The sequence below is a fragment of the Sciurus vulgaris genome, assembly GCF_902686455.1.
Source record: "Sciurus vulgaris genome assembly, chromosome: 6".
Taxonomy (NCBI): Eukaryota; Metazoa; Chordata; class Mammalia; order Rodentia; family Sciuridae; genus Sciurus; species Sciurus vulgaris.
The window spans coordinates 117,592,320-117,614,622 of NC_136466.1; the positions used below are offsets into that span (position 1 = coordinate 117,592,320).

Sequence of the window (22,303 nt, forward strand, 5' to 3'; positions counted from 1 at the left end):
CCCTGTCTCAAAATAAAAAATAAAAAGGGGTGGGGATATAGCTCAGTAATAGAGCACTCCTGGGTTTAGTTCCCAATACTTGAAAAAAAAAAATGGCTGAGGCAAAAAGTCCCATTTTATTTCAGAAAGTTTCAGATATATACAAAGTAAACAATAGTCTCATTGCCCTCCATGTCTAATCATCAGGTCTAACAATTATCCACACACTGATGTTCTTGTTTCAGCTCTATCTCTATTCATAAGACAGAACACATGTGACTTCTCAAAAAATTGTAATTTATTTTTATTATTCATATCATGGAATATCACTCTTTGGGGGATAGAGATTATGAACTTTGACAAATGAAGAAAGTCATGCAGCCACACAAAAAAGATGCAAAATAATTTTGTCACCAAAAATTTTTTCCCATGCTACCCTTTGTAATCAAACCCTTCTCCCTTCCCAGTCCTGGACATCCACTTGTGTTCTCCATCTCTGTAGTTCTGTTTTTCATATAAATGAAATCATCCAGTATATAGCACTTTGAGACTGGCTATTAAAGTTTGGTTGAATGGCTAGAAACAATGACACATGTCTGTAATCCCAGTGACTCTCAGGGGTGAGGTAGGAGGATCACAAGTTGAAGGCCAGCCTCAGCAACTTTGCAAGACCCTCTCTGAAAGTGAAAAATAAAAAGGGCTGGGGATGTAGTTTATTGGTAGAGTGCCCCTGGGCTTAATCTCCAGTACTATAGATAGATAGATAGATAGATAGATAGATAGATAGATAGATAGATAGATAGATAGATAGATAGATAGATTTTAGATTTACCTATGTTGCTGTGTGTAAGAATAGTTTGTTTCTTTTTATTTCTGAGTAACATTCCACTGTGTGGATGTACCAATTTATTTATGTGTCCATCAGCTGAAAAACATTTGCGTAATTTCTTATTCTGGTGATTGTGAGTAAATCTATTAAAATATTTGCATCAGGGTTTTACGTGAATAAAAGCATTCATTTCACTTACATTGATTTTCAAATGTTAAAACAGTCTTGCATTTCTGGGATACGGTTCCCTTGGCCATGATGTATCATCCTTTTTACACATTGCTGGATTTTTTTTTTTCCTTAAGAATTTGGGGACATTTATCAAGTTCTTTGTTAAATTTATTTCATTTTGTTTCATTTTGTGAGGGTGGTACTAGGGATTGAACACAGGGGTGCTCTACCACTGAGCTACATCCCCAGCCCTTTTTATTTTTTATTTTGAGACAGGGTCTTGCTAAGTTGTCCAGGCTGGCTTCAAACTTGTGATCCTCCTGCCTCAGCCTCCCCAGTCATTGGGATTATAGGCATGTGCCACTGCATCTGGCTCAAGTAATTTTGGATTATGAGAAGGGTACTTGGGACATCATGTTGTGAGGCGTGAGGCTCTGGGTCCTGTGTTAAAACCCTCTGGAGAATATGTGTATGTTAGGTCTAGACTGCAAACTCTGTCCCACTTCCCATGAGTCCTGGTTCTACTGTGACTTCAGTTTTCAAAGCCTTTGCTCTGCTATTTTGGACATGTCCCATGCTTCTTGTTCTCAGGGAACCTGGGTGGCTATTTTGTTGCTATTTCTTGCTTGTTTGTTTTTATCATAAATTTTAAAGACTTTGCTATCTCACTTTGCATCTATCTTGCCAGGGCATAACTCAAGAAGGGGTCTTTTGTTTTTTTCACTCATAGAATTATGAAAAGCTATGTGCTTTTCATGATTCTTTCCACCCTCTTCAATCCCCAGAGCCCCATTTCCTGATCCTCTTGTTAAAAATATGAGTTTTCTCCTGGTGTTTTAGTTGCCTACACTGCCATGCAATTCTGCATGACTGAAGCTACCCTTTGAGAAAAGTGGTGAGAGAGAAAATTTCAGCAATTTCCATAACACTTTTTGAACACATGATCCCCTTTCTTCAGTTTTTCTGGCCATGAAGATGGGTTTGCTCTTGAAGTTTAAAGCATCTGAAACTCCACCATCACAGAGCAGTTCAGTGACTGGGCCACCCTTGGGGAAAAGTTAGGAAGAAAGAAACAGAGATTTCCTCACAGTTGGTGAGATAGTGTTAATCAGTTTTTCTTCACTGTGCCAAAATACCTGAGAAAATCAACTCCAAAGAGGAAAGTTTTATTCTGGCTCATGATTTCTGAGGTTTCAGTCCATGGTTGCTTGGCCCCTTCACTTTGGGCCTCTGGCAAGGGAGAGCATCATGGCAGGGAGGATGAGGCGGAAGAAAGATGCTTACTTCTTGGCAGCTGGGGAACAGAGGAAGGAGCTAAGACAAAATTTAGCCCCTGAGGGCACACCCTCAAGGATGCACTCCCCTTCAACTAGTTCCTACCTCCTACGGTTTCCACCACCTCCCAACAAGTCCATTAAGCTATGAATCCACCAACAGATTCATCCACTGATGAGGTTGGAGCCCTCATGATTCAAACACTTCCCCAGAGCCCCACCTCTGAACACGCCGCACAGGGGACCAAGCCCTTCAGCACATAACCCTTTGAGGGACATTCCAGATCCAAACCATAACACACACTTTCCACCCCACGGGGACCCCATTTTCCTTCCTCTGGACAGAATGACAGTTTCCCTCAGAGTTCTTCCTGCCCATGCTCATTTCACAGTTGCACATCATTTCTGCCCTCAGGTCAAAGCTGGAAGGTGAACTAGAAAAGAAGAAAAACTTTGGTGACTGATCCCAATACAGGCCATTTTTCAAATTTTAACTACCCTCTCATTCTGCCTGCTATTGTTGACTTTCCATGGAGATCACATAGCCACTTTTTGTATCTATCCAAAGATTTTAGTTGGGATCTCTGTATGGAGAGAGGAATGGAAAGAACTTGCTTATCACAACATAACCATTCATGTGATTTCTAAAAAATTCCTCTCAACACTCAGGACAGAGATGCTTTTTCATAGTTTTTCTGGGCTGTGGGCACAGTTTTTCTAGTTCAGAGGATCAGCATTCTGAAGCACCAGACTCTGTGTCCGGGGGTGGTTCCAGCTCACTAAGCTCCCAGGGGACCACATGTACCTTGTGAGGCTGCTGAAATCCTGACAGACTCAAGACTCTACAGTTACGACTCTGTGGGAAGCCACACTAATCCTGGACCAGGTTCCCTTTTTTTAAATTAATGGGCGATTTCTCTTCTTCCTTTTGTGTTCCTCATTCCTTTCTGCATCATCAACCATCCATTTGGGATCATTTTCCTTCCATTTGAAAAATAATTTTCAGAATTTCGGGTCTCCTGGTAGTGAGTTTTCTTAAATTTTGTTCGTGTCACAACATCTTTCTTTAGGCTATTTTCACTGATTACCGGATTGTGTATTAGCGCTTGTTTTCTTTTCTCTCATTGAATTCATTGTTCAACTGTCTTGGTCTTATTGTTTTGATTAAAAAGCCAGCAGTATTTCAAACTATGGCTCCTTTGAAGGGAACTTTTTTTTTCTGGCTGATTTGAGGATTTTCATCTTCATCTTCAGTTTTCTACAGTTTCACTATAGTGTTTAGCTGTGAGTTACTTATTACTTATACTCCCTGGGATTTGTTGATTTCCTATATCTGGATGTTGAAGTCTTACATAGTTTTTGAAAATTCTTGACCTTTATCTGATACTATTACTTATTCAAATACTCTATTAGCCAAATTTTCTAACTGGTTTTTAGTTTATTCTTTTGTTTCTGAAACCTGTTGATTACTGTTTTTTGTGAGGTTGTCTATGCATTTATACTTTTTAAAATTTTTATAATTTCTAAATGCAATTTTGAAATTTAGGCAATTGCAAATTTGTCATAATTTGTACTATTTCCAGAATTTCTAAATCCATTTCATGAAAGTTGCTCACCAGCTTTCACTTTATAATAAAATAAATTCTCAATTTCCCACTCTAAATAGTTCTTTTCAGATATTTTAAGACCATTTTGCAAGATTTGATGCTGTGATTGCTCCCTTCTTGAATTTTTCTTCTCTCATGGGGTCAGAGACACCACTTTTATATAATTCTCCTTGTATTCACTTCTTTTCCTTCTCCTTTTCTCTTTCTTCTTCATCTCCTCTCTACCCCTTCCTTTTTCTTTTTCTTTCTCTTACACCCCACTTATTTTCTCTCTCCCTTTCTTTACCTATACAAATTTCTACTTAGGGTAGGGGTCTTGGTTGAAGATACTGAGAGGAAGATCAGTATGAATGTCAAAATCAAAGACAAATACATGCAAGTATCAGGGTCTCTGACTCCAAGAGTTGGCACTGTTCTTTTTTTTTTTTTTTTTTTTTCCTGCCCTTACCTGTCCTTAATTTTGACATTCATACTGATCAGTATCTTCAACCATGATCTTTATTCTAAGCTAGAGATTTGTATATCTAACTGCTCCTGTTCATCTCTCCTTGATGTCTTATAAATTGTTCCAACTCAAAATGCCCAAAAGTGAGCCATTATTATTTCTGGTCGACATATGAAATCTGCTACTCTTTGCCTTTGTCACCCTCCCCAGTTACACATATTCCTTCAGACTCTCCCCTGCCATGCATGCTATGCTACAGCCTGTTAGACTGCGCTAGTTCCTCCAAGGAGCCATAGTGTTTATTTTTCATGTTTATTGCAGAATGACTACTGTGCTACATAAGTGTACTAATGCCATCCACAGTTCATTGTCCCTAACCTATTCCTGTGAGTCAGCTAATCTCTGGACATAAAAAGGTGGATGGCACCAAATACCCAGCCCCCTCCCACCCCATCAGCTCACTTCTGAGTCCTGGATAGAGGGCTGTCTGGGCTGACAAGTCTTCCTTCTCAAGGGATGTGGCTTTCAGGAATAATAACGCCCTTGCTGCCTCCTGGACTCTGACTTGAATCCTCGGGTGCTAATCTTTCCCATCTCAGTGGTAAATAGAGGAGTGAGGTTGGACAGGAGGGTGCTGTCCTACCAGGAGGGGTCAACATAGTTCCCAGTGTATGACTCCTACCCCCTCTTCTGCTCACGCGCCCTCTACCACAAAGTTGATACATAAGAATTAGGCAATGGACCTCTCATATATATATTTCCTCATATGATTATGTAGGAAGTGGGAGTCTTATTCATTGGTTTAACTACTTTAGTATGGGGAGACAAGTTTTTTGTTTTTTTCCACAGTGCTAGGGATTGAACTCAAGGCTCACTCATGCTAGGTGAGTGTTCTACCATTGAGCTACACCCCCAGACATTTTTTAGTTTTTATTTTGAGACATGGTTTTGCTAAGTCCTGAGACTGGTCTTGAACTTGCAATCCTTCCTGCTTCAGTCTCCCAAGTGACTGGGATTACATGTGTGTAACAGCACACCCAACAGGACATAAGTTTAATAAATAAAATTTTTCATCAAACTGGTTTATGATGACATTTTTTGATTTATGATGCATTATTTCTAGCAGAAATGTAATTTTGCCCTTAACATAATTAGAACTTTAGCTTTTATTTTAAGACTAGAAAAATATATATAAAGGGAATTTGCATGCTCAGACTGATGCTTACTTCATATTTTTCTTTTTAAAATTCCTGGGTGAGATAATCACAAAACAGAATTTCAAGAAATATTTTTCACAGCCTTTTTGCCTTGCTTTCACAACACTTCTTCATTGACCTGGAATGTAGTTCGCAAGGGTTTCTGTGACAAAGTATCACAAACTAAGGAACTAGAGTCACAGACATTTATTGTCTCACAGTGCCGGGGGCTAGAAGTCTGAGATCAGGTTGTATGGGTAGGCTCTGCACTCTTTAAAGGTGCTGTAGAAGGTTATGTTCCAGGTCTTATTCCAGTTTCTGATAGTTCCTTGGCAGTGGCAACATCCCCAAGATCCTCCAGTCTTCACAGCGTTCTGTGCACGTATGTGTCCAAATTTCTGTCCTTTAAAAGCACACTCGTCACATAGGATATGAAGTCAATCTTACTGTAGTATGAGCTCATCTTAACCAATTACATGTGCAATGACTTTACTTCCAAATAAGGTTCCTTCCTGAGGTAATGGAGGATAGGACTTCTACATATGAATTTAGGAAGTACATAATTTAATCCATAACAACTGACTTTCCTCATTGGTTCATCTAAAAATGTCTGCTCATTTTTCATGGGTCATGGCACCCTCTGAGATCCTCCAGGGATCATCAATGATTTTTTTTCCCTTTGTGGCCCTTCTGGGCACTGCACTACCTCAGTTGCATTTTACTTTCTATCCTTTCTCTCCCTACTAGAGCATAAGTTGCTGTGGAACACCTGTTGTGTTCATTTCTGCATCTCTAGCATCCAGTAGCAATACTTAATGATAAATAAATACTTGTAGGTTGGGTGAATGAGTTGTAGACCTATTTAAATATGGAGAAAAACAAGCAAATCCCAAGTGTCTGTTTCCAAAAAGGAAAAAAAAAAAAAAAGGAAGAATACAGGGATCTCATCCAGTCAGACTCAGCATTTGAGAGAAACTTGCTGTTCCTCAACACAAATAGAATTTTGTGGATCTACATCTATATCATCCAGTATGGTTACCACTAGCCACATGTGACTATTTAGAGTCAACTTAGTTAACATTAAGTGTATTAATGTTACACTAGCCACATTTCAATGTTCAATAACCACACGTGGCTATTAGCTGCAACGCTGCACAGCACGCAGAGAACACGTCATCATTTAAGTCAGTCCCATTGGAAGGTGCCAGTCTAGACAGTAACATACTTTCAAGGAGACAATCCTTTCTCAAAAAACATACTTCAATTTAACCACATTATTTAATCCTTTCATATAAGACAGACATAATGTTTGGTATTGGCAAGAAATAACAAATGAGCAAATTAACTCTCTGATCTTAAGTAACTCACCATTTATGACTTTAGTAATTTGTTTGAAAATACTTTGCTAAGGAAAATTCTGTTACATTTGAAGTATCACCTATTGAAGCAAACAAAAGTAAGGAAAGCTAACAAAACATCTCAGTGATGACACTGTCTCTCTCTATTGGATTCTCAAATGGACACAGGAAAAGGGTAAAAATAGGTTCCATTTATCCTACACACCTGCAAAGTTCATAGTATTGTGCACACATGCTGATCAAAGTGTCAAAGATGGAATAGGGTCGTATTTTAACTTGACACACAGGTTCCCAACCTTTTAGTTTAGAAACTGCTTTGGTAGTATTTTTACTACGAATAATGAGCAGACAGGATCTGGATTTAGTGGGAATCAGGAGAACTTTTCAATGACATATGGCAAAGCCCCCTCAGGATCACCTTATGTGTCACAGAGGGCGTTTGTGCAAATATTCAAGTTAATCAATTTGAATTCCAGACGGATATATTGATTAACTTATAGACAAACTAAAAATATAAAGAACATTACTGGAACAACAAAGAGAAGCCACTCAGTATGGAAAATAACTGTCTTCAACGCATAGTTAAGTTCAAAAGCATATTTATGGAAATATTTCAATCCTTTTCAAAAGTATTACTCTAAATATCATATTTGGTTTTGAATTACACACAATGAGTACCTTCAAACTTTTCTACTAGTCGATGGTGTCCAAATACTATCATATTTGATAACAACCGATTCAAGATCTCTTCTTTTCCTTAAAATTTAGAAAACCAGTCTAAAGGTTTTGATAATAAGGGAAGAACTTGCTAGAAACTTCTCACTCCAGACTTTATATAACTTCTCTGTGGTGTCAATCATCAGGTATGTGTGCTTTTATAGATTGCCTTTTCCCCTTAACTTTGTGCTTATCATACTATTTTTCTATATTGCTTTCCTACATTCCTAATTATCTTTTAAAACTTATACAATAAACCAGGTACCTGATTTAACTATTCTCATATAATTGCCTATTTCTATTATTACCATTTTAAAATTTTATATACAGTACCACCATGAATATCAAAGTAACTTTGTTAGATGTAGTAACACCAGAAATCATAATTTCATCAGAAAATAATTACTTTAAAAGTCTGTATTATGGGCTGGGGACGTAACTCAGTGGTAGATCCATTGCCTAGTATGCACAGGCCCTAGGTTAGATTTCCCAGTACCTCATATTTTTTTAAAAAAGTCAATATTGTAATATGTATCCTGACTCTTTTATATTTAGCAAAGTATAAAACAAACTAGACAATATAGGCTTTAAAATTATGTAGAATTAAATTCTTATTTTTAAGATTTTTAGAATTATGTAAAAATTTTGTAAATTTTTGTTACAAAAATAAAAGATGCCCAGTGACTATGAATTACAAATAAATGAACATTTGAATTTCCCTAATGTGCTAATCCAGTGGAATCCTTCCCTCTTTTCAAAGTTTCAACACAGAACTTTCATTAATTTATTTTATAATTAATGTTTGACAAATGAAATTCATAGCTTATTAGTAGTATCTCCAAAGCAGGAGCATAAATAATAATATTGAAAATAAGAATAATGTATAGCTATACATTATTTTCTCAATATAGTAGCAAGAAGATTTTTTAAAATAGGTAGAAAATTTGATGTGCCTTGCCCTGATTATCATCAATAGTTGCCAGATTGGTTAGTGAATAATACTTGAAAAACTTAACCAGTTAAAACAAATTCATTTTGAAATAAAAAATAGGATGATTAGAGATTTTTTTGCCTTTGTTCCTAAAGATAATGAACATACTGTTGAGTTGTGAAGAAGCTGAGGATAGAGAGCAGATGGCATTTTTGGCAAACATTAGGCACGTCTGAGAGCTGGCAACAGGAATTGGCTGCTGCTATAGCATACGGTGCTCATAATACCTCAGTCAATTAAAGAAGGTGCTGTCCAAGGTTTGCCAGTCAGAAGACAACTTAACTACTTTTTCTTAAAGCTGAGAGTGCTTCTTTCTAACCTCCTATGGGGCCAAGCAGCCAATTTAGGATTCACTCTGGACAGCTTGCTGATATCAATTTTCCAATGAATGCCAAGAAATATTGCTAATGTAAAGTGCTCCTGTTTTTTATGATAGTACTATCATTTTTTCACAATGTGCAGATAAGGTACAGAGACAAGAGAACTTACGTAAAGTCACATAAATCAGTATTAGCCAAACGGCAGATCCGGAATTTAAGACAGCTTGGAGGAGACAATTGGGCAACCTATGTCCTGTTCCTGATGACCCCAAATGAAAACAAAAACAAACAAACAAACAAACAAAGCAGAAGGAGGAATACCTGGAGAGAGAAGTTGATATTCGCCATAGAGGGGGGTATGTGGATCTCAGAAGAGAGGTCGTTGAAAATAATGTTGTCCACTGGATTTTCCACAGTGACTAAATCTCCTTCGGGTCTGCCATCCAAACACAAGCCTTACGACAGAGATCATGAGATTCAATCTACTATCAGACTCTTGTTTAAATGTAGGGCCTACGAAGTGTTACCCTTTGGAATGAAAGAGGGATAAAAAGAAGTCCAAAACTCAACACATTTTTCCAGTGACCCAGATGAAAATTAGAAGGTGTGTATGTCATATTTGTGAATCACAAGGTGTTAGGAAGAACAGTAACCTCATCAACTTGTGAAATAAGGATATGAAAAGATCTCAATAAGCAGAAATGATAAATCCTACCTTACAAAGAGAAGTTCAATAGTAATAAATAATAAGGCTTTGCCTTTAGATTTGACCACCATTTAAAAAATTATGGTAAATAACATGATATGAAATTTGTTATTTTATTCATGTTTACATGTATGGTTTCAGCAGAGTGTCTTCACATCGATGTACAACAGATCTCTAGGACATTTTCATCTTGCCACACTCAATTCCCCTTCCCACTTCCCCTCAGATCTTGCTAAAAATTTTTCTACATTCTGTTTCTATGATTTTGACTTCATTAAGTGCTTTTTATGAGTGGAATCATATAGTAGTTGTCCTTTTATGATGGGAATATTTCACTTAGCTTGGTGTCCATGAAGTTCATCCATGTTGGGGCATGTGCCAGCACTTCCTTGTTTTCAAACTGATAATATTCATGTGTGTGTATCACATTTTCTTTATTCATTCGGTTGTCCATGGACATTTAGGATGCTTACTTCTCTTAGCTATTGTGAATAAGGCTGTAATGAACTTGGATGTACAAATACTTCCTTGAAATCCTGTTTGAATTCTTTTTAATATACACCTTGAAGTAGAATTGTTGGATTGGATGGTAATTCTAAATTTTTTGAGGAAAAGACTTCTTAATGCTTTCTAAAACAACTGCACCATTTCATATTCCCATCACTGCACACCAGGGCTCCAACATCTCTGCATCCTCCAAAACATGCTAGTTTCTGTTCTTTTGATAGAGGCTATCAGGATGTGTGTGAGGTGGTATCTTCTTGTGGTTTTGATTTGCATTTCCCTAATGATTGATGATGTTGAGTATCTTTTCACCTGCTCATTGGTCATTTGCATATAATTTTTGGAACAATGTTTATTTAAATCCTTTGCTCATTTAAAAAATTGGGTTGTTATTTTGTTGTTGATTTGTAGAAGTTCCTTATATATTCTGGATATTGAACCCTTATATGATTTGCACTTATTTCCCCTCATTTCATACATTGCACTCACTCTGTTGATATTTTCTTTAACCATCAGAAGTTTTTAAGTTTACCATAATCCCTGTTGTCTGTTTTTTATTTTTTATCTTTATTTTGTTGCCTGTATTCTGGTATTGTATCCAATAAATCATTGCCAATTCCAATGTCCAATTCCTCTTTTCCTTTGAATTAAGTTTTGTATAAGGTATAAAAAACTAGTCCAACTTCATTCCTTTGTATGGTAATATCCAATTTTCCAAGCACCATTTATTGAAGAGAATGTCCATTCTCTATTGTGTAGTCTTAGCAAATTTGTCAAAAATCATTTGGCCATTGTTCTGATTTAGATATGTGGTGTCTCTGAAAAGCTCATGTGTGAGACAATGCAAGAGGTGAAATGACTGGGTTTTGAGAGCTCTAACCCAATCAGCAAATTAATCACCTAATGACTGAGTGGTAAGTGAAAGCAGATAGGGTGTGGTTGGAAGAGGTGGGTCACTTGGGGAATGCCTTTGGAGTATATATTGTGTTCATGGTAAGGTCTCTCTCTCTCTCTGTCTCTGTCTCTCTGCTTCCTGCTGCCATATTCTCAGCTGCTGTCCTCTACTATACCCTTCTACCATGATGTCCTGCCTCACCTCAGGCCCAGAGCAATGGAGTTGGCCATCTATAGACTAAGATCTCTGAAATCGAGAGCTCCAAAACAAACTTTTCTTCCTCTAAAACTGTCCGTCAGGTCTGTTGGTCACAGCAGTGAAAAAGCTGTCCAAAAGATATATGTAAGAGTTTACTTCTAGGCTCCCTATTCTGTTCCATTGGTCTATATATTTATCTTTATGCCAGGACCACAGCATCTTACTTACTCTTTCTTTGTAATGTATTTTGAAATCCAGAAATGTGAATTCTGCAACTTTGCTCTTATTTTTTAAGATTGTTTTGGCTATTTGGGTCACTTAAGATTACATAATTCTTTTTGATGCTGTAGTAAATGGTATTGTTTCTTTAATTCTCTTTTCAGATTGTTCATTCTTATTGCACAGAAGCACAACTGATTTTTCTGTTGACTTTATATCCTGAAATTTGGCTGATAATTAGTTGAAAGTCATGTGAGTGTGTCTACACATGTACATATTTTTTAGGGTTTTCTATATGTAATGTTATCTGCTAACATGATTTCACTCTTTTCCACTGTGGAAAGTTTCTTTTTCTTTTCTAATTGCTCTGGTTTGAAATTCCACTACTATTTTGAATCGTAGTAGCAAAATTAATATCCTTACCCCTTGTTTCTGATCTTAGAGGAAAAGCTTTCAGTATTTTACCACTGAATATGATGTTAGCTGTGGGCTTTCCAGTTTTTATTGTGTTGAGGTAGTTTTCTTCAATTCTTTATTTTTTTTTATTATTTATTTATTTTAATTAAAAATCATAAATTTACATAGGGCAATATTGTTTGATTCAGTTATTTTTTCTCTTCCCCCTCACCCCTCCCACCCCTCTTTTCCCTCTATACAGTCCTTCCTTCCTCCATTCTTACCACCCTCCTTATCCCTAACCCTAAACCTAACCCTAACCCTAATGCTAACCCCTCATACCCCCCCTTATATGTCCTCATCCGCTTATCAGAGAGATCATTCATCCTTTAGTTTTTTGAGATTGGCTTATCTCACTTAGCATGATATCCTCCAATTTCATCCATTTGCCTGCAAATGCCATAATTTTATCATTCTTCTTGGCGGAGTAATATTCCATTGTATATATATGCCACAGTTTCTTTATCCATTCATCAACTGCAGGGCATCTAGGTTGGTTCCACAATCTGGCTATAGTGAATTGAGCAGCTATGAACATTGATGTGGCTGTATCTCTGTAGTATGCTGATTTTAAGTCCTTTGGGTATAGGCCAAGGAGTGGGATAGCTGGGTCAAATGGTGGTTCCATTCCAAGCTTTCTGAGGAATCTCCATACTGCTTTCCAGAGTGGCTGCACTAATTTGCAACCCAACCAGCAATGTATGAGTGTACCTTTTTCCCCACATCCTCAACAACACCTATTGTTGCTTGTGTTCTTGATAATCGCCATTCTAATTGGGGTGAGATGAAATCTTAGGGTAGCTTTGATTTGCATTTCTCTTATTACTAGAGATGTTGAACATTATTTCATATATCTGTTGATTGCTTGTACATCTTCTTCTGTGAAATGTCTGTTCATTTCCTTAGCCCATTTGTTGATTGGATTATTTGTATTCTTGGTGTAGAGTTTTTTGAGTTCTTTATAGATTCTGGAAATTAGTGCTCTATCTGAAGTATGAGTGGCAAAGATATTCTCCCACTCTGTAGGCTCTCTCTTCACATTACTGATAGTTTCCTTTGCTGAGAGAAAGCTTTTTAGTTTGAATCTATCCCAGTGGTTGATTCTAGCTTTTATTTCTTGTGCTATGGGAGTCCTGTTAAGGAAGTCTGATCCTAAGCCAACAAGTTGAAGGTTTGGACCTACTTTTTCTTCTATAAAATGCAGGGTCTCTGGTCTGATTCCGAGGTCCTTGATTCATTTTGAGTTTTGTGCAGAGTGAGAGATAGGGATTTAGTTTCATTCTGTTGCATATGGATTTCCAGTTTTCCCAGCACCATTTGTTGAAGAGGCTATCTTTTCTCCATTGCATATTTTTGGCACCTTTGTCTAGTATGAGAAAATTGTATTTATTTGGGTTTGTGTCCATGTCCTCTATTCTGTACCATTGATCTACCTTTCTATTTTGGTACCAATACCATGCCGCTTTTGTTACTACTGCTTTGTAATAGAGTTGAAGATCTGGTATCGCGATACCCCCTGCTTCGCTCTTTCTACTGAGGATTGCTTTAGCTATTCTGGGTTTCTTATTCTTCCAGATGAATTTCTTAATTGCTTGCTCTATTTCTGTAAAGTACATCATTGGGATTTTAATTGGAATTGCATTGAATCTGTATAGCACTTTTGGTAGTATGGCCATTTTGACAATATTAATTCTGCCCATCCAAGAACATGGGAGATCTTTCCATCTTCTAAGGTTTTCTTTAATTTCTTTCTTTAGTGTTCTGTAGTTCTCATTGTAGAGGTCTTTCACCTGTTTTGTGAGATTGATTCCCAAGTATTTTATTTTTTTCGAGGCTATTGTGAATGGGGTAGTTTTCCTAATTTCTCTTTCTGAAGATTCATCACTTATGTATAAAAATGCATTGGATTTATGAGCATTGATCTTGTAACCTGCTACTTTACTGAATTCACTTATGAGTTCTAAGAGTTTTCTGGTGGAATTTCCAGGTTCCTCTAAATATATAATCATATCATCAGCGAACAGGGATAGTTTGAGTTCCTCTTTTCCAATTCGTATCCCTTTAATTTCTTTGGTTTGTCTAATTGCTCTGGCTAGAGTCTCAAGAACGATATTGAATAGAAGTGGTGAAAGAGGGCATCCCTGCCTTGTTCCAGTTTTTAGGGGGAATGCTTTCAGTTTTTCACCATTTAGAATGATATTGGCCATGGGCTTAGCGTAGATGGCCCTTACAATGTTAAGGAATATTCCCACTACCCCAATTTTCTCCAGTGTTTTGAGCATGAAGGGATGCTGTATTTTATCGAATGCTTTTTCTGCATCTATTGAAATAATCATGTGATTCTTAACTTTTAGTCTGTTGATATGGTGAATGACATTTATTGATTTCTGGATGTTGAACCAACCTTGCATCCCTGGGATGAAACCCACTTGATCGTGGTGCACTATCTTTTTAATATATTTTTGTATGCAATTTGCTAAAATTTTGTTGAGAATTTTTTGCATTGATGTTCATTAAGGATATTGGTCTGAAATTTTCTTTCCTCAATGTGTCTCTGTCTGGTTTAGGTATCAGTGTGATATTGGCTTCATAGAATGAGTTTGGGAGGGTTCCCTCCTCTTCTATTTTATGGAATACTTTGAGGAGTATTGGACTGAGCTCTTCTTTAAAGGTTTTGTAGAACTCGGCTGAGAACCCATCTGGTCCCGGACTTTTCTTTGTTGGTAGGCTTTTGATGACCTCTTCTATTTCATTGCTTGAAATTGATTTATTTAAGTTATGTATGTCCTCCTTGTTCAGTTTAGGTAATTCATATGTCTCTAGAAACTTGTTGATGTCTTCGAGATTTTCTGTTTTGTTGGAGTATAGATTTTCAAAATAGCTTCTAATTATGTTTTGTATTTCACTCGTGTCTGTTGTGATATTTCCTTGTTCATTCTGAATTTGAGTAATTTGAGTTTTCTCCCTCTTTCTCTTTGTTAGTGTGGCAAAGGGTTTATCAATTTTGTTTATTGTTTCAAAGAACAAACTATTTTGTTAATTTTTCCGATTGTTTCTTTTGTTTCAATTTCATTGATTTCGGCTCTGATTTTAACTATTTCCTGTCTTCTACTACTTTTGGTGTTGTTCTGTTCTTCTTTTTCTAGGGCTTTGAGGTGTAGTGTTAAGTCGTTTATTTGTTGATTTCTACTTCTTGTGTTGAATGCGCCCCATGAAATAACTCTTCCTCTAAGTACTGCTTTCATAGTGTCCCAGAGATTTTGATATGATGTGTCTTTGTTCTCGTTTACTTCTAAGAATTTTTTATTTCCCTCCTGATGTCTTCTGTTATCCATTCATCATATAATAGTGTATTATTTAATCTCCAGGTATTGGAGAAGTTTCTGTTTTTTATTCTGTCATTTATTTCTAATTTCAATCCATTATGATCTGATAGAGTACAAGGTAGTATCTCTATCTTCTTGTATTTGCTAACAGTAGCTTTGTGGCATAAGACATGGTGTATTTTAGAGAAGGATCCATGTGCTGCGGAGAAGAAAGTGTATTCATTCTTTGTTGGATGGTATATTCTATATAAGTCAGTTAAATCTAAATTGTTGATTGTGTTATTTAGATCTATGGTTTCTTTACTCAATTTTTGTTTGGACGATCTATCCAGCGGTGAGAGAGGTGTGTTAAAATCGCCTAGTATTATTGTGTTGTGGTCTATTTGATTTCTGGAATTGAGAAGGATTTGTTTGACGTACATGGATGAGCCAATGTTCGGGGCATAGATGTTTATGATTGTTATGTCTTGCTGATTTATGCTTCCCTTAAGCAGTATGTAATGTCCTTCTTTATCCCTTCTGACTAGTTTTGGCTTGAAGTCCACATTATCTGAAATGAGGATGGATACTCCAGCTATTTTGCTGTGTCTGTGTACATGGTATGTTTTTTCCCGTCCTTTCACCTTTAGTCTATGGGTATTTCTTTCTATGAGATGAGTCTCTTGCAGGCAGCAAATTGTTGGATTTTTCTTTTTAATCCATTCTGCCAGTCTATGTCTTTTGATTGATGAGTTCAGGCCATTAACATTCAGGGTTATTATTGTGATATGATTTGTATTCCCAGTCATTTGAATCATTTTGTTTTTTGACATGATTTGGTTTCCCCTTTATTTGGCTATTCCTTTAGGCTAGTTCCTCTTGTTGCTGATTTGCATCGTTGTTTTTCATCTCTTCCTCATGGAATATTTTGCTGAGAATGTTCTGCAATGCTGGCTTTCTTTTTGTAAATTCCTTTAGCTTTTGTTTATCATGGAAGGATCTTATTTCATCGTCAAATCTGAAAGTAAGTTTTGCTGGGTATAAGATTCTTGGTTGGCATCTATTTTCTTTCAGGGCTTGGTAAATGTTGTTCCGGGCCCTTCTAGCTTTAGGGTCTGGTTTGAAAAATCTGCTGATATTCTTATTGGTTTCCCCCTGAATGTAATTTGATTCTTTTCTCTCGCGGCCTTTAAAATTCTGTCTTTATTTTGTATGTTAGGTATTTTCATTATAATGTGCCTTGGTGTGGGTCTGTTGTAATTTTGTTTATTTGGAGTCCTATAAGCCTCTTGTACTTGGTTTTTCATTTCATTCTTCAGATTTGGGAAATTTTCTGATATTATTTCATTGAATAGATTGTTCATTCCTTTGGTTTGTTTCTCTAAGCCTTCCTCAATCCCAATAATTCTTAAATTTGGCCTTTTCATGATATCCCATAATTCTTGTAGATTCTGTTCATGATTTCTTACCATCTTTTCTGTTTGGTCAACTTTGTTTTCAAAATTAAATATTTTGTCTTCAATATCTGAAGTTCTGTCTTCCAGGTGTTCTATCCTATTGGTTATGCTTTCTATGGAGTTTTTAACTTGGTTTATTGTTTCCTTCATTTCAAGGATTTCTGTTTGTTTGTTTTTTTCAATATCTCTAACTCTTTATTGAAATGATCTCTTGCTTCCCGTATTTGCTCTTTTAACTGTTGATTGGTGTGATCATTTAATGCCTGCATTTGCTCTTTCATCTCCTTCTTCAATGCCTGCATTTGCCCTTTCATCTCCTTGTTTGCTTCTCTGATTGTTTTAATTATGTACATTCTGAACTCCCTTTCTGACATTTCTTCTGCTGTGCTGTCATTGGGTTTTATTGATACAGTATCTAGGTTTGTTTGGGACATTTTTTTCCTTGTTTTCTCATATTGGTCAGATGTCAGTGGGACTTTGTGATATTGCAGAATTCTTCTATTGGCTTATAATGTCCCTGTAGATTTCCAGTGTATCACCTTCCTGCCTTCAGTAGCCTGAAGTCTTGGAGTAACTTGATAATGCAGTGCTTCCAAGGAAAGCTGCCCCTAGCCTGCTACTGGTTCCAGGACTTGGAGCTGGCTCTGTGTGGAAAGGCTCTCACTGGGGGGCCTGCTCCGAGAAGCTAGCCTGGAAAGGCGCTTCCCGCAGCATGGGGCCGGGCTGCGGGCTACTTCGGGAAGTCCCTGGCTGCCCTGTCCTGGTCCCTGAAGCAACCTGCGGGCAGGAACTTGCTGCCCTGGTTCAGGGACTTGAAGCTTGGTTCTGTGCAGAAAGGCTCTCACTGGGGGGCCTGCTCCGAGAAGCTGGCCCTGTGAGAGGAGCCCATCGCTGGAGTGCGCAGGGCTGCCTGGGGAAGACTCTAACTGCCCTACCCTACTCTAATAAGCCACCCGAATTCGGGCCTGCCGCCCGGGCAGCGCTTCACCGGGTTTGGGAGACTCACCCCATGGCCCTATTTTAGTCCGAGTCTCTCAATGCCTCCCCTTCTTGAATCTTGGGTTCTGGAGTGACTGGAGATGCAGTCACCCTCTAGTCCGCCATCTTGGATTGCCCCTTCAATTCTTTATTGAGTGCCTTTATCATGAAAAGTTTTGAATTGTTAGTTTTTTTTGCATCAATTTCAATGATCATATGGTTTTGTTCTTCATTTTATTAATGTACTTTATTGTGTAGATTGCTGTTTTTTAGTTGTAGATGAAACCAATACCTTTATTTTTATGTGGTGCTCAGGATCAAACCCAGTGCCTCACACATGCTAGGCAAAGCTCAACCACTGAGCTATAACCCCATCCCTGTAGAATGATTTTTATGTGTTGAACTATCCTTGAATTCCAGGTATCCTTGAATTCCTTGGTTATTGTGTATGATGCTTTTAATGTGGCATTCAATTTGGTTTGCTAATATTATGTTTAGAATTTTTGCATTAAAGATATCAGTCCGTAGTTATATTTTGTGTGTTTGTCTAATTTTGGCATCCAGGTAATGTTGACCTAAAAGACTGTGTATGGAAATTAACTATTTAACTTCCTAGTCCTTAACTGTTTATAATTCAAGGAGAGACTGGTGTTAATTCCTCTTTAAACATTGATGGAATTCTTCAGTGAACCATGTGTACCAGGGCTTTCCTCTGTTGGGAGGCTTTTGGTTACTGATTCAATCTCCTTACTAATTCTGTTTTTTTAATTTCTTCATGGCTCAATCTTGGGAGGTTATTTCCAGAAGTCTATCCATTTTTCAAGTTCCAATTTATTGGTATACAACTATTCCATAGTCATCTCTTCTAATGCTTTTTGTTTCTGTGATACCAGTTATAATGTCCCCCTCTTTCATTACTAATTTCAGCTGAGTCTTTTTCTTACTTAGTACAGCTTAAAGTTTGTCAATTTTGTCTATCTTTTCCAACAATAGATTGTATTTTCCCACTTTTTTCAATTATTTTTCTATTCTTTATTTCATATCTCTGTTGTAATCTTCAGTATTTACTTCCTTCAGCTCAATTGGGGTTTAATTTGTTATTTTTCTAGTTCCTTGAAGTGTGAAGTAGGTTGTTGATTGGATATATTTCTTCTTTAATATAAGTATTTATTACTATAAACTTCCCTCAACTTTGCTTTTGTTGCATTCTGTAAATCTGGCCCATTGGTTTAAGGTTGTGTTAATTTTCACATTTGTGGATTTTCCTTCTGTTGTTAATTTGTGGTTTCATTCTATTATAGTCAGAGAAGATATTTTGTATGATTTAAACTTTCTTAAATTCATTAATACTTTTTTGGGGAGTGGGCTACCATGTAGTCTATCTTGGAGAATGTTCCTTGTCCTCTTGAGAAGAATATTTCCCCTGCTGTTGTTGAGTGGAGTGTTCTGTATATGTCTGTTAGATTCAGTTGATTATATATAGTGTTGTTTAAATCCTGTTTTTCCTCATTGGTCATCTGAAAGTGGGGTATCAAAGTCCCCCAGTATTATTGTGTTGCTGTTTCTCTTTGTTTCTGTCAATGTTTGCTTCATATATTTGGGAGCTCTAATGTTAGATGCATATGTATTTATAATTGATAGATCTTTCTGGTGAGTTGACCTTTTTATCATTATATAATGTCCTTGTCTTTTGTGACAGTCTCTGTCTTAAAGTCTATTCTCTCTCTCTCTCTTTATAAAGACATTGTCTTGCTATGTTGCTCAGGTTGGCATCAAACTCTTGGATTCAAGCAATCTTCCTGCCTCAGCTTCTTGAAAAGTTGGAACTACAGGTATATGCCACTATGCGTGGCTTTATTTTCTCTCTTTTGGGTCCAGTTTACATGGACTATTTTTCCTGACCTTTCAATTTTGGCCAATGTATGTCTTTTTTTTTTTTTGCGGTGCTGGGGATCGAACCCAGGGACTTGTGCTTGCGAGGCGAGCACTCTACCAACTGAGCTATCTCCCCAGCCCTACCAATGTATATCTTTTGACCTAAAAATGAGCTTCTTGTAGATAGCAAATAGTTGGATCTTGTTTTTTTAAATATCCACTCAGTTAACCTATATTTTTAAAAATAGTGTGTTTAATTTTATTATGGTTTGGATCTAGAATGTCCTCCCCAAAAGCTTAAGTGTTAGGCAATGCAGCAATATTCAGGGGGTGAAAGACTGTATTATGAGAACTGTATTAATGGATTAATAATTTGAATGGGCTACCACAGGCACATGGGGCATGACTGGAAGAGAGGGATCACTTGGAGTGTGCCCCTGGGGACTGTATCTTGCCCCTGGTTCTCCTTTCCGCTTCTGTTCCCTCTCCTCCCCCACTTCCTGGCTGCTATGCTGATGGCTTTACCATTGCTCTTCCACCACATTTCTGCATTGGAGCCAGCTGACGGTGACTATGGACAGAACCTCTATAATTGTGAGCAAAATAAAGCTTCCCTCCTCTCAGTTGTTGTCGTAGGTTTTTGGTCACAGCAACAAAAAGCACAAATCTGTTTACATTTAAAGTAATTACTGACAGGGAAGGACTTACTACTGCCATTTTGTTAGTTGTGTGTGTTGTGTATTTGTTCCTTACTTCTTCCCTTGATACCTTCTTTCTTTCATTGATGGGTCTCTTTGTTTGTTTTTAGTTATTTGTTCTTAGATTTTAGGACAGTCTGGGAAATCTTTACTAGAAAAACAAAAACAAAAAAACCAATAGGATGTCCTTTGCCTTAAGATGACTGGTTTGGAATTGTTTTGACAGGGATGCTCCATATTTTTCCTTAAGTTCTATCTGACTTATCGTCTTCGGTACTTTTTTGAGTATTTTCTGCATGTAAACCATTAATACTTTTATCATGTATACTTTTGGGCTTTCGTCGTCTATTCTTCAGTTTGCCTCAGATGTTCCGTTAGCGCTTCCTTCTCACCTTCTTTTCTTTCCTTTTCCTTTTTTCTGTTTTCTTATTTTCATTCTTTATGTCGTTTATGATTGCTTTTCATGTTTCTCCTTCCTAGCCTGAGCCCTCGTCTGTTGCACTTCAATAGCACTAGCCTTCCTTCACTGCATTCATAGTTCATGGTTTCTCACATAGGGGCAAAATCTATTTACTGATTCTCAGACAAGGTACCTAAAAAACAAAATTGGGTCCCTTTTTGTGTATTGGCTTTATGACAATTTTTTTTTGTTTGTTTTGTTGTGGTATCTCTGGTGGTCCTGGAACCAATCTTCCATAAATACAGAAGGACAAGTATATAGGGAATATGTTCAATTTAAAAAAAAAATTGTTATTTTCAGATATACATGAAAGCAGATTATATTTTGACATTTTATACATACATGGAGTATAACTTATTCTAATTAGGACTCCACTTTTGTGGTTGTACGTGGTGTGAAGTTTCACTGGTTGTGTGTTCATATATGAACACAGGAAAGTTATGTCTGATTCATTCTACTGTCTTTCCTAGTTCCATTTCTCCTCCCTTCCCTTCATTCCCCTTTGTCTATTCCAATGAACTTCTATTCTTCCTTCACCCCTCCCTATTGTGTGTTAGCATGCGCACATCAGAGGGAACATTCAGCCTTTGGTTTTTTGGTTTGGTTTTTTTGGGATTGGCTTATTTCACTTATCATGATAGTCTCCAGTTCCATCCATTTACTAGCATAATTTCATACTTCTTTATGGCTGAGTAATATTCCATTGTGTATATATACGTTTTCTTAGTCCATTGATCTGTTGAGGGGCACCTAGGTTGGTTCCATAGCTTGGCTATCGTGAACCAAGATGCTATAAACATTAACGTGGCTGTGACACTGTAGTATGCTGCTTTTAAGTCCTTTGGGTATAAACTGAGGAGTGGGATAACTGGGTCAAATGGTGGTTCCATTCCAAGTTTTCTGAGGAATCTCCATACTGCTTTCCAGAGTGGCTGCACTAATTTGCAACCCCACCAGCAATGTATGAGTGCACCTTTTCCCCTACATTCACACCAACATTCATTGTTACTTGCTTTCTAGTTAATTGCCACTATGATTGGAGTAAGATGGAATCTCAGTATAGTTTTAATTTGCATTTCTCTAATTGCTAGAGATGTTGGAGCATTTTTTCATATATTTATTGATTATATTTCTTCTGTGAAGTGTCTTCAGTTCCTTTGCCCATTTATTGATTGGGTCATTTGCTCTTTTGGTGTTGTTTTTGAGTTCTTTATATATAGCCCAAAAATTAGTGCTGTATCTGAGGTGCAGGTGGCAAAGTTTTCTTCCATTCTGTAGTTCTCTCTTCACATTCTTGTTTCCTTTGCCGTGAAGAAGTTTTTCAGTTTGATACCATCCCATTTATTATTGATTTTACTTTTTGCCCTTTAGTCATCTTGTTGAGGAAGTTGGTTTCTAAGCTGACACGATGAAGATTTGGGCCCACTTTTTCTTCTGTTAGGTGTGGGGTGTCTGTTCTAGTGCCTAAGTCTTTGATTCATTTGAGTTTTGTGCAGGGAGAGATATAGGGTTCAATTTCAATCTACTACATATGGATTTCCAGTTTTCCCAGTACCATTTGTTGAAGAGGCTATCTTTTCTCCAATGTATGTTTTTGGCACCTTTGTCTAGTATGAGATAACCGTATTTATGAGGGTTTCTATGACAATTTCTTTTTGTCATTAA

The 22,303-nt window shown here is 37.1% G+C and overlaps 2 pseudogenes across 2 annotated transcripts in view; one reads left to right on the top strand and one right to left on the bottom strand.

Annotated features, from left to right (window-relative positions):
• Positions 1-22,303, top strand: part of LOC306664130 (high mobility group protein B1-like) — a 642,241-nt pseudogene that overhangs the window by 135,522 nt on the left and 484,416 nt on the right. The window lies entirely within an intron of this gene.
• LOC306664350 (G2/mitotic-specific cyclin-B1-like) overlaps positions 1-22,303 on the bottom strand; it is a 45,976-nt pseudogene that overhangs the window by 22,967 nt on the left and 706 nt on the right. The gene's annotated exons all lie outside the window — the stretch shown is intronic.